This window comes from Nansenia antarctica, assembly GCF_963989245.1.
Source record: "Nansenia antarctica genome assembly, chromosome: 13".
Lineage (NCBI taxonomy): Eukaryota > Metazoa > Chordata > Actinopteri > Argentiniformes > Microstomatidae > Nansenia > Nansenia antarctica.
In genome coordinates this window covers 1,117,093-1,130,878 of record NC_137683.1, presented here as the reverse complement: position 1 = coordinate 1,130,878, position 13,786 = coordinate 1,117,093, and positions in this window count along the sequence as shown.

The window sequence follows — 13,786 nt, the reverse complement described above, 5'->3', positions numbered from 1 at the left end:
AGTATGTGTTGGTAGTAGCAGTAGTAGTAGTGATGAAGTATGTGTTGGCTCCCCCACTGACATACTGACATGAGGGGGATGTGTGTCCACGTGCTAAGCTGTGCAGGCAGTAGATAGTAATGTGTGTGTCTGTGTCTGTGTGCCTGTGTGTCTGTGTGTCTGTGTGCCTGTGTGCCTGTGTGTCTGTGTGTGTGTCTGTGTCTGTGTCTGTGTCTGTGTCTGTGTGTCTGTGTGTCTGTGTGTCTGTGTCTGTGTCTGTGTGTCTGTGTGTCTGTGTGTCTGTGTGTCTGTGTGCCTGTGTGTCTGTGTGTCTGTGTGTCTGTGTGTCTGTGTCTGTGTGTGTGTGTCTGTGTGTCTGTGTGTCTGTGTGCCTGTGTGTCTGTGTGTCTGTGTGCCTGTGTGCCTGTGTGTCTGTGTCTGTGTCTGTGTCTGTGTCTGTGTGCCTGTGTGTCTGTGTGTCTGTGTGCCTGTGTGTCTGTGTGTCTGTGTCTGTGTGCCTGTGTGTCTGTGTCTGTGTCTGTGTCTGTGTGTGTGTGTGTGTGTGTGTGTGTGTGTGTGCCTGTGTGTCTGTGTGTCTGTGTGTCTGTGTCTGTGTCTGTGTCTGTGTCTGTGTCTGTGTGCCTGTGTGTCTGTGTGTCTGTGTGTCTGTGTGTCTGTGTGTCTGTGTGTCTGTGTGTCTGTGTCTGTGTCTGTGTGTCTGTGTGTCTGTGTGTCTGTGTGTCTGTGTCTGTGTCTGTGTCTGTGTCTGTGTCTGTGTGTGTGTGTGTGTGTGTGTGTGTGTCTGTGTGTCTGTGTGTCTGTGTCTGTGTCTGTGTCTGTGTCTGTGTCTGTGTCTGTGTCTGTGTGTGTGTGTGTGTGTGTGTGTGTGTGTGTGTGTGTGTGTGTGCCTGTGTGTCTGTGTGTCTGTGTGTCTGTGTCTGTGTCTGTGTCTGTGTCTGTGTCTGTGTCTGTGTGCCTGTGTGTCTGTGTGTCTGTGTGTCTGTGTGTCTGTGTCTGTGTCTGTGTGTGTGTCTGTGTCTGTGTCTGTGTCTGTGTCTGTGTGTGTGTCTGTGTGTCTGTGTGTCTGTGTGTCTGTGTGTCTGTGTCTGTGTCTGTGTCTGTGTCTGTGTCTGTGTCTGTGTGTGTGTGTGTCTGTGTGCCTGTGTGTCTGTGTGTCTGTGTGTCTGTGTGTCTGTGTGTCTGTGTCTGTGTCTGTGTCTGTGTCTGTGTCTGTGTCTGTGTCTGTGTGTGTGTGTGTGTGTGTGTGTCTGTGTCTGTGTCTGTGTCTGTGTCTGTGTCTGTGTCTGTGTGTCTGTGTGTCTGTGTGTCTGTGTCTGTGTCTGTGTCTGTGTCTGTGTCTGTGTCTGTGTGTGTGTGTGTGTGTGTGTGTGTGTGTGTGTGTGTGTCTGTGTCTGAGCAGGGCCTGCGTTGGAGAATGGGGAGAAGAATGCCCAAGGGGCACAAAAGCCTGGTAAGAGTTAGCCCACTATCCCTCTCTTCCGTCGCTGATCACTCTGAATGGACTCTCCTCATACACCGTATCTTTCCATTATTCCACGTTATTCCGCTTTATGTTATTCCACTTTGCGTTATTCCACTTTACGTTATTCCACTTAACGTTATTCCACTTTACGTTATTCCACTTTCTATGTGTTTCTACTTCTTGTGTCCTCGTCTTGTTGTTTCCGTTCTCTTTGGTTTTGAGTTTTGGTGTGCATGGAATTGTTCCTGTAGTTGTATAGTCTACCAAGGTCTGTCATGGCAGGATGAGAAAGCTCTACTTCATTGGCTTTCCTTGTGGAGGTACAGCATCTCACGCTTGTTGTTCAGTGTGGTACTACAGCTTTTCATTTTCTGTAGTTTTCATAATAATGGTAATGGTTTCAATGAGAGATGTTACTGTATACACCTGTCTTTACTTTTGTCTTAAGTGCTGAGTTAGCCTTGTCCTCTATCATTTGAATCTACCGTACTCCAGTTTTATAAGGTAGAACATTCTCTGACATAATCAACTACTATAATGCAGTTCAACACAAGATGTCCAGAGTCATGCTCAAGTGTTGGCACCACATTCTCCTCCTTGCATTGTGTCTTAACCACACGTTGAGAAGGACTGTGGAACAGCGACCGATTATGATCACATTACCCCTTCTCAAGTGTTTGCCTGGATGATGTATCTAGTCCATTTACAGTCCTGATTAATATCTTACTACTGATTCTAACTCCCTGTCGACCCCATGCCAAACAGGGTTTGGTATGAATAGCCAGTATCAGTATATCTGATTGATGCTTCAGTAGTCAGTAATTCTCCTCTGAGGTAATTATCTGTAGCACTGGAGCGTCTGAAATGTTGCTGTAGTGTTATTGAGGAGGATATTTAATTACCACTAACTAAGGCAGGACGTCGGCATAGGGAATTGTGTTTGTGTGTTTGTGTGTGTGCATGTGCGTGTGCGCGTGCGTGTGCCTGCGTCCGGGCGTGCATGTGTTTACTAACTTATTTGTTAAGCGTTATTTTTTTTTCAGTCTCATTTCGATTTGCTTTGAGATTCTGAGGGTCACAATACACACATCCCTGCGTTTGTGTCCAAACAAAGCTCTGAGAGAGCTCTAAGGGAGCTAGCCTGCTTTACTTCTAGCTGTTGGCTCTGTTTACACTGAGATTCACAAGCACACAGTCAGGAGCACACACCACCTGTGGTGGTCATATTGCATATGCTAGTATACCTGTCGTGACAGCGGGGAGTTCAGTGCTGTGAGTTAGAAAAACAGTGCTGTGGGTTAGAAAAACAGGAAACACAGTACAGACTATATTGGACTAGTGCTAGAAAAGCACTATCCCTCACCTGATCTTATGCCATTTAGCTGACGCTTTTATCCAAAGTGACTTACATTGCAGTGTATAGTAGTATACATATTTCAGCATATATGGACCATTGGTTATTTTCTAGAACATTTAATACCACATATTGTTTAGTATGTTATTTTAATCAGAAATATTCTGAAACATGTTAGGGGCTCGGTAGTTGTTTCTTTTTCAAAATACCCCCCCCTGTATACCGTCCCAGCGGGACCATATCCAAACCACAACCTAAGCACTGTTAGCACAATGCTGTTAGCACAATGCTGTTAGCACAATGCTCTACCAACTGAGCAACAGAGGACCATCTAACCTCCGGTCCACTTGTATGGATGTAAAAGAACATGCAGGTGACGTTCCTGTGTGATGCAAAGTTAGACGTCCACTCCACATCACAAGCCAGGGGGTGGTACCGTCAGAGTAGACAGCTTTGGCTCAGTGCCAGTGTAGGCTGCCCAGCGGGCCAGCCTTGTCTGTGTGATTGGGGGATGAGGGGAGAAGAGGGGAGATGTTATCAGTGGATAGACAGGTGGTCGTCTGCATTGGCATGCACTGTGTTTGTCTGTCTGTCACGTTCAGCACCAATCACCACAGTTATGTGTGTGTGCGTGCGTGCATTGCGTGTATGTGTGTAGGATATTGGACTCAGATCCACCTTACAGGATTACAAGAAGCTGTTATTACTTATCCTCTAGCCCCCAAACTGTTTTAACTGCTTTTAGTCCTGAGCTGCTTAGTTAGAGAGCTGCTTAGTTAGAGAGCTGCTTAGTTAGAGAGAATGCAACTGCCCAGGACAAACGCACAGAAGTCTCTGGCAGTATTCACTAGGGATGCTCCGATCTGGATTTTTGGGGCCGATACCGATCACCGATTTTTTTCCTCAAGATCAACCGATACCGATACCGATTTTTAAAAAAATACATAACTGTAGGCCTACTGACTGGATAGCCTACATATTTTTTGCTTTTTAGACAAAAGTTTTGATCCATTAGGCACCAAGCAAACGCAGACCCATTTTTATGGCATAGTAAAAGTCTGGCCTATCACCCAGTTAGGGCCTGAAGCCCAAGTCAGTGATATGGCTGTATAAAAGACATCATAAACGTGACCTTCATGGTTTACATACTGTTACGTCCTCCTATGTTTTCTGTTCAGTTATCTGTCTTCCCCAGGGAAGAAAAAAAAGAAGAAGAAAAAAAAAAAAAAAAGGTCGGTTTTTGCGATCGGCCATTTTTGCCGATCACCGATCGAGTCATTTGGAGTGAAATCGGCCGATTTAAATCGGTGGCCGATAAATCGGAGCATCCCTAGTATTCACCTGTGTAATGAGAGAAGTTGATGTGTTGTCTAGAATAGTCACCTGCTGGCGGTGCCATTGGGCCTGACTACATGCTCACAGCACCTGGCCTTTTCCTGCTGCGTTGATTCCATTCATCATTGTTATCAACAATTCCCTTTTGGGAGAAGATGCGGCAGGTATAAGTAGCAACTAGGTCACAGAATTGAGAACGTAAGCTGAACGACAGATTCAGTTTCCCCAGGAAGTAGAGTTTGGTCTGTGTGTGTGTGTGTGTGTGTGTGTGTGTGTGTAATAGGATATGGTTTCTGGTGGTGCTGCATGTTGCATGGCTGTAATGCATGCATTGTTGCATGGGGACCATGCTGGGGAGGGAGGTGTGTTGTTGTACAGGTCCTGATGTGGTCCTGATATGGTCCTGATGTGGTCGCTCTACTAACCCACACTCTTGTTCTCTCCCCAATCGCCTCCCTCACCCATCCTCTTGCCCCTGCTCTTAACCACACTCAACCCCTCATTCCCTCCTTCATATCTATCTTTTCCCTTCTATCTCTCTATTTATCTATCACTTCATCTTTCGACTTTCTTTTCCTCTCATCCCTCTGCTCTTCGCCCACCTCCACTTCTTGTGTTTCCCTTCCCTTCCCCTCTTCCTCTCCTCTGCTCTTCTCCCCTCCTCCTCCTCTTGTGTTTCCCTTCCCTTCCCCTCTTCCTCTCCTCTGCTCTTCTCCCCTCCTCCTCCTCTTGTCTACCTCAACTCCATGTTTCAGAGGACTAGATCACATCTCCGCTGCCAGTGTCAGAAGCTGTGCTTCTGCTTCTCTGCACCTCTCCTCTCCTCTACCCTTCGATGCCCCCCTCCCATCCCCCCAAAAAACACACTAACACACACACACACACACACACACACACACAACAGCACCACATGCAATGCATTGAAGGCTAGTACACTTCAGCACAAGACCACAGCGTAGAACAGCACAACATTCATCAACATTCCTCCCTGTGCCTTTGCCCCGTATGGTGATATGAGGGCTGTGAGCTGTTCTGTATGAGAGGGAGTGAGAACAATGTGTGGCTCAGTGTGAGAGCAGATTTACTGGTATATGGTAGGGCACAGTCACGTAGGCAAGCACACACACACACACACACACACACACACACACACACACACACACACACACACACCACACACAGTGACACTGCCAGCTGCTGTCCTCCTGTCAGCTCCCTGTCTACTCCTCCTAGTGAGCATCCAGCTGTAAGGCTGCTCCACAATCACCAAACTGACGCCTTTAAGCTGCACTGGAGTTGGTGTCTGTCCCTGCCCAAGCTTATGTCCCCATCATAATGGACTGCTTTAGCACATTACCATAAGTCATAGAGTCGTTTGGCACTTTTCTTTATCTTAGAACAAAGGCGGAGTTCAGGATTACAAAGGTACAGACAAGAATATGTAACTTTCCCCCCAAACAGATGTTCTGCTTGTTGTTTTACTGCGCAAACTAACCCTGCTTTGCATTGGCTAAGGACTGGAGAACGTACAGGCCATCAAATGCAGCTTATTGAAATAAGACAAATGGCCTAATAAGTAGTGTTGTTCCGATACCGATACTAGTATCGGCATGGCCACCGATACGCACAAAAATGCTGGTATCGGTATCGGCGAGTACTAACAAAAAAAAAAATCCGATTTTTTTTTTTTTTTTTTTTTTTAAGTACTAAAGTTATTTTGTTTGTAAATGTTCACTTGCTGTTGCACTACTACTACGACTGTTTTATATCTTAAATGGATATTGCACTGATTGGCATCTGTGAGAGCCACATTTCAGGTTTTATAAGGGGTTGATTTTCTTGTCACCATACCAGGTAGACAATAAAAAAAAGTTCTATAGTATTCACTCTCTGTTGGTATTTTTTCCTGTTTTACAAAGGTTTTGAGCAGTGCCAGACTAAGTGTTAGCAATCATTTTACATCGAGGTGAGTATGCGGCTCAAAAAACATGTTTTTTTGTTTTGTTTTTTCAAACGCCGTGGTATCGGATCGGTACTCGGTATCGGCAAGTACTGCACGGTCAGGTATCGGTATCGGTATCGGGATCAAAAAATGGTATCGGAACAACACTACTAATAAGCAAAGTCTGGTTTACTGTAATTAAAGTCTGGTGCACTATAATGGTTGTACTGTCTGTCTGTCTGTCTCTGTCTGTCTGCCTGCCTGTGCCACATACTAATAAACTCTTTAACTCACACTTTAACTTGTATATCTCTTTCTTCCGGATGTCAATTCAGTGAATGCTGCTCCTTTCATTGTTCCCCCTTTTCTTTCCCCTTCTCTCTCTCTCTCAGAGGATGCTCTATCGCTCCCAATGGCCTCTGTCACTCTATCCCTTTCTCTTTCATCAAACGGACAGAGGCTCTTGGCAGTAACCATTTCAACGTGTGTTGTGGCTGTTTTGAAAAGCCGTGAGATTATGGTGTATGTTAAAAATAGCAGTATATTTTCAAGACTAGGTCGCTGATGTAATAGGATGATATAGCATTTCCCTTTTAAAGGAGGTCAAGAATAAACATCGATCTTATCTCGTCTTATAACCCTCCATTCATTAGGTTCTTTTCTTCTCTCAAACTGTTTTTATTTTATAAGCCCAGATTGCAGTTTAACGGCTTATTTGAATGGAAATAGGAAATCTTGTATCTGCATATCTTAAGGAGTCCCCTAGGTGAATGATGTTTCATGTTGACTTTTTTTAGGAAGTAGACCGAAAACCCTCTTACAGTACCTGCTTTGTTATGATCTTCCATCAAGAAAGGTACTCTAATATCAGTACAAGATGGAGAGGGAAGCCTGTACAGGAGCATCACTGGACGGTAATGGTCTGTCCCCAAAGCTGCAGCACAGAGACTAACATCCCCAGTAACACGTCCTTGTCTAACAATCCCTTTGTACTCTCAGATGAGCTGTAACCTTCATTGCTGCTTTAAGTGTGTGTGTGTGTGTGTGTGTGTGTGTGTGTGTGTGTGTGTGTGTGTGTGTGAGTGTGAGTGAGTGTGTGTGTGTACCTATATGTCCCCTCCTATCCGTGGCAAGCAAGGGGTCTCACTGTGCGTCTGGGTGTTTGTTGGGGCTCTTCTCCCTCCTGGGGGAAGCTCTATATGGGTCAGCCTGGCCTAGTTTGGGCTGGAGACTAGAAGGAGTGCTGCAGTGCTGGACAGCCCCAGAACAGATGTGCGTATTGGGCCAGGCTGAGCAGAGCAGAGGCCCCTCCTCCCTTCAGAGCACCAGAACCTCATGAGAGCCACAGAGCCCAGGCCCTGCCAGCTGTGCTCTCCCACAACCCATTTATATTTACGTGTTTGGTATTTGGCAGATTCCTTATTCCAAAGCGACTTCCAATCATTACAATTACATTTGACTTACAGCAGGAAAAGTAATCTATGCTCAGGCTAGGGGCCATTGCCAGTCGTCATGCTAGAAGAAGGAAGGTTTTTTATTATTATTATTTTAATTTTTTATATTGACATAGGAGAAACAGTACAAGAGGGAGGGGTAGTAGATGTCTCAGGAGGGATAGTTAAGGTGTAGCCTGAAGAGATGGGTCTTCAGTCTCCGACAGAAGATGGGGAGTGATTCTGCAGTTCTAACATGATAACAGGACATATGATATGTCACGAGAGAGAAGCCTCCACTGCTACCTCCATGGTCAGCCCGGGGAAACAGAGGTGAGAGAAGGGGAGGAGATAGAATATTATAGAGACACACAATAGCAATGACAATTGTATTGAAAGTGTTTATCATAAGTTCTCTACCATTACTAAATATTTCACAATATGATATAATTATATAATATCTATCATCTACTTGAGTGGTGACAGACTAAATATAGGACACATTTCATCAAGATCCATTCAGCTGGTTGTGTGTTTTTATTTTGGGGCAGGCGGGGGGGGGGGGGGGTTGCTTAGAGAGGCTATTCTTCTGAAAGCAGAGAGAGAGAGAGAGAGAGAGAGAGAGAGAGAGAGAGAGAGAGAGAGAGAGAGAGAGAGAGAGAGAGAGAGAGAGAGAGAGAGAGAGAGAGAGAGAGAGAGAGAGAGAGAGAGAGAGAGAGAGAGAGAGAGAGAGAGAGAGAGAGAGAGAGAGAGAGAGAGAGAGAGAGAGAGAGAAGGTGAACATCCTAAACAACATGCTCAGTGAGTGTAACTTATGTTGTTTGAAGTAGAGTAGCCCAACACAGTTCCTGTAGCAGCAGTTAAAACTGAGTGTGCTGAAAAACCCTGTCAGTGCATAGGTGCATAGATGTTGAGGTATGGTGCTCAGTTTAATGTCCTGTCTTGTCTATGGATAACAACAACAAAAAACACCTCATTTAAAATGTATTTTTTTGTATTTAATTATAATCCACATGCACTACAGTTGAGTGCAGTGCAGCAGTCATGCTATGTAGAGACACCTTCCTCATTGATTGTAGATAATATGACATAGAAACTCAATTACTGTGCATTACAGCCAACCTCAACCAAACCAAAGAGAGAGTGAGTAGAGTTGGGGAGGGGAGTCTTGAATTGCTTACTCACATGAGTCTAGGGTATCTAGGCGTAAGCGTCCAACTTCTCCTATTACAGTGCCCTCCATAAGTATCAGAAAGAGGAAGCCTTTTGTCTTATTTTAGATCTACTCAGTTTTGAAATCAAGCAATTACTGTGCTATTATATATTATCAGATGTCATGTAATGTTTTCTTTGGTTTCACCATTTCAAAATGACAACCCTTGTTATACATACAGTAGTCCCCTACATACAGTAGTCATACAGGTATACATACAGTAGTCCCCTACATACAGTAGTCATACAGTTATACATACAGTAGTCCCCCTAGTAGTCCCCTACATACAGTAGTCATACAGTTATACATACAGTAGTCCCCCTAGTAGTCCCCTACATACAGTAGTCATACAGTTATACATACAGTAGTCCCCTACATACAGTAGTCATACAGTTATACATACAGTAGTCCCCCTAGGCACCTCAAGTATGGGCTTGACAGGAGTTTCCGGTTAGTGTGGTGTGTTCTGTCACTCCATGTGTGCAGCATAAGAGAGCTGTCAATGTCTCGTATTGATTCTAGGTTTGCATTTGCCTTTGTCAACATGAGGACCAAAGAGGTGTCAATGAAGGTCCCAGGAAGCCTTAATGAGGCTGAATCAGAAAGACAGAATCTGTAAAGAAGGAGGCAAACATGTATTGGTGGAGAGGAGTTCAGACGGTACTGGTGCTGGGGGGTTTGTGAGCCTATCAACAGTATCAAATAATATGCGTGTATTGTCAATGTTTTTGCTAATGATGTTAGAGAAAAAAGATTGCCTAGCGCTTCTCAATCCTGAATTGTAAGTCATAATGAATTTGGAGTTTTGTTTTTTCGCTCAAAGGAAATTGATGCAAAGCCTTTACCAAACACTAATGAATGAATGAATGAATGCTTGTTACTGCATACATTATGCTCCTTTAACCAGATAAGTTACACACATGACAAAGTATATAAATCCCTCTAAATATGAATATTCATGCTTCTTTAATCCCGTAGCAGAGTAGAGCATGCGTCAATTGATTCTCCCAGGGATTTTTTGTTTAATTATTACGTAGATTGATTTTAAGCCCTTATAATGATATAACCCTCAGCCTTACTCCAGGCTAACCGCTGGGAGGATGGATGGGGTCTATGATGACAGAGATTCACTTGGGCAGCCAGGTGAAGGCAGCAGACATGTTGTAGTGTGTCAGATCAGATCAGAATCGCATTCTTTTTTTTTTTCCTTTTTTTTTTAAACTTTTTTTTTAACCTTTATTTAACCAAGCAGGGCCAATAAGAACTCATTCTTATTTACATTGGCGGCCTGGCAAAAGACAAAAGACAAAAGACAAAAGCCTCTTGGGGGGTGGGGGGGGAGGGGCTGAAAATAAATCAGGTTGTTAAAAACAAAGAACACACACGACAGACAGCGGCACACATCCAGAATTCCAGCACAGTTAAAAGAGTAAAAACATACGTACATCTCCACACCTCCTCCACTTAGTCACAGCAACAAGTTAAAGGGACAGCATCACACATCCACATAAACCCGCACAACATTAAGCACAGCAGAAAGCACACTAACAGGCATGCATGGGACAGACAGTAAGCAGCCAACAGGGGGGGTTTGGAAAAACACTAGAGGGTTGAAAAACAGTTGCATGTGTCAGTGAGAATGTCCATGATGGAGTCCTTAAAAGCTGATTTGGAAATAAGAGTGTCCAGTTTGAGCGTTTTCTGTAAATGGTTCCAGTCATTGGCTGCAGCAGCCCTGAAAGAAGATTGACCTTGTGCAGTGTTTGTTTGTTTTGGGAATGTTTAGGAGAATAAGGTGAGCAGACCGGGTGTTTAGGAGAATATGGTGAGCAGACCGGGTGTTTAGGAGAATAAGGTGAGCAGACCGGGTGTTTAGGAGAATAAGGTGAGCAGACCGGGTGTTTAGGAGAATAAGGTGAGCAGACCGGGTGTTTAGGAGAATAAGGTGAGCAGACCGGGTGTTTAGGAGAATAAGGTGAGCAGACCGGGTGTTTAGGAGAATAAGGTGAGCAGACCGGGTGTTTAGGAGAATAAGGTGAGCAGACCGGGTGTTGTGGGCAGCAGACCGGGTGTTTAGGAGAATAAGGTGAGCAGACCGGGTGTTGTGAGCAGACCGGGTGTTGTGAGCAGACCGGGTGTTGTGGGCAGCAGACCGGGTGTTGTGGGCAGCAGACCGGGTGTTGTGGGCAGCAGACCAGGTGTTGGTGAGCAGACCGGGTGTTGTGGGCAGACCGGGTGGTGTTGTGGGCAGACCGGGTGTTGTGGGCAGCAGACCGGGTGTTGTGGGCAGACCGGGTGTTGTGGGCAGCAGACCGGGTGTTGTGGGCAGACCGGGTGTTGTGGGCAGCAGACGTCATTTGCAGCAAGTGACACAGGTAGGGGAGGGGGGGGGGGACAGACCAAGGAGGGTTTTGTAGATGAGCATGAGCCAGTGGATATTGCGACGGGTGTGCAGTGATGGCCAGTTGACAGAGGAGTAAAGAGTGCAGTGGTGTGTTTTGAAAGGGGCATTAGTAGCAAACCAGATAGCAGAGTGGTAGAGAACATCCAGTTTTTGGGGTGCGCCCTTGCATGCTGTCCTATATACGACATCCCCATAGTCTAACATGGGGAGGATTGTCATTTGGACAAGAGTTATTTTAGCAGAGTGAGTGAAGGTGGAACGCATTCTATACAGAAAACCAAGTTTAGATTTGACCTTAGATTGTAACCTGTTTATGTGGTGTGAGAAGGATTATTAGTAAGTAAGTAAGTAAAGCTTTCGTACATGAAATGCAACTCAAAGTGCTTTATTTATTACATCTTACTGTACAAGTACACAAGAGTAAAATGCTTTGACTTTGGTTCCTCAACATTGACATTGCAGCATTCAGATACAAAAAGCACAATAATAATAAGTAAGTAAAAAAGTAACCCTACATTGATAAAGAAATAAAGTGATGGTTTTACAGTGGCTTCAATAGTGCAAAAATGCTGTGCAGAGAACGACGATATGAAATGCAATATAATACAATACGGTACGCTAGTAAATTAGTCCAATGGTATACAAGAAATCCAGTAGTGTGCAGTAGTTATAATACTATATGATGTTCATGTCTGTAGTGTGCGTGGGGTTGGTTAGCGTGTGCGTGGGGTTGGTTAGCGTGTGCGTGGGGTTGGTTAGGGGGTGGCAGTCTTCTGTATGCTTCCAGTGTATTCCTCCAGGAGCCTGATTGCTTGGGGCAAATAGCTGTTTGTCAGTCTCTGGGTTTTCGTCCCGAGTACCGTTTCCTCGATGGCAATAGCTTGAATAGTTTCTGATTGGGGTGGCTGGGGTCCCTGAAAATCCTAAGGGCCTTTCTGACACACCGGTCCTTATAGGTGTGGGTGAGGGAAGCTTACATCCGCTGATATTCTCAGCTGTCCACACTACTCTTTGCAGAGCTTTGCGGTTTTGGGCAGTGCACTTCCCGTACCAGTGATTCATCCCGTCAGGATGCTCTCAGTGTGTGTGTGTGTGTGTGTGTGTGTGTGTGTGTGTGTGTGTGTGTGTGTGTTTGCACACAGCAGCATGTGCCTGGCTTCCCACGTAGATCCCCATTGATCTTCCCTGCGGTTAGCCCGTTGGATTAAGTGTGTGCCGTTCCAGGGATTGACATCAAAAGCTGCTAGGCAGCATGCTGTATGAATTAAAGCAACCCAGAGATGTGATCAAAGACTTGTAACCCCAACTTCACAGGTTCTAATCTGCTCTGGGACAATTTTGACAGAAGTGCTTTCAGTGGTTTTGTTTGCTAATTCCCGTTGCTAATGTTGGCTAATATTAATACTTACCTAACCACTTCGAAGCTATTCCAAACCTGAACCCTAACCACTCACAGTTAATGTCCAACCCTAACCCCCATCCCTGAACCTAACCCTTACCTTAACCACTCATACTGCCTAACCAGCACCGCTAACACAGTTTAAAAAAAGAAAATATTAAAGAAGCAGATGCTGTATCTAGATTAGGGCTGGGCAAACGATAACAATTTATTTTTCGATAATCGCAAGAATTAACGATCAATTATCGTTTTTTATTTTTTATTATTATTATTATTAATTTTTTTTCCTTGGGGAAAAAACTTTATTTGTGTTGCTATTGCACACATTCATTCATTCACATTCAAACTAGACACTACAGTCAGATAACAATCCTCTTAAACAAGGCAGTGAGTAGCCTAAATTGTTTAACTTAAAAACACATTTTACGTTATAAATAAAAATATAGAAAATAAGTAACTCACCATAGGAGCAGTAAAAAAACAGTTACTCACAAATAGGAGGATGACTGAAAACGTTAGTGTCCTTAAGAGCGTCCAGCTTAACTTAAATTTAAACTCCAGCGAGAGACTGTAGGCGGCAGGCCTACTGGTTCTTGTTCAGAAAGATGATCATGTTAACATGTTCAGGGGTGAGAGACGAACGCAATCTGGTGACACGTGGACAAACTAATTTCCATTATTATTATTATTAAAACAAATTTAAAAAAAAAAATCTGAATGATTATCGAGCAAAATATTTTGTGATCGACCAAGATCCTTATCGATCAATTATCGATCGTCGATCATTGATGCCCACCCCTAATCTAGATGTCTTCTGTTGTGGTGAAATAGGGTATTGCCTGATGCTGCCATCTCAGACTAGCCTCTCTCAGACTCGCCTCTCTCAGACTAGCCTCTCTCTTGCTTTCACACTCTCTGGCCAGTGTGTTTATCCTAGCGTGGGGAACTTAAACTGGGGCTGAGGAGCAGGGAAGATTGGGGTTGACTGGGGGACACTGGACAGCTGTGTGTGTGTGTGTGCGTGCGTGCTTGCGTGTGTGCGTGCGTGCGGGTGGGTGTGCGCGTGTGTGCGTTTCTCTTGTTGTTTGTTCTGCCTTCATGCCCCTTGTCCAGACACACTGCTTACATAACAGAGAACAGCAGCATCAAGGTTAGGACATTAGACACAGTTGTCAAAAACACTGTGCTGCTGGACTGAATGTTGTAATTTGTATGTCTAGTCTACTACTGTAGACATACTGTAA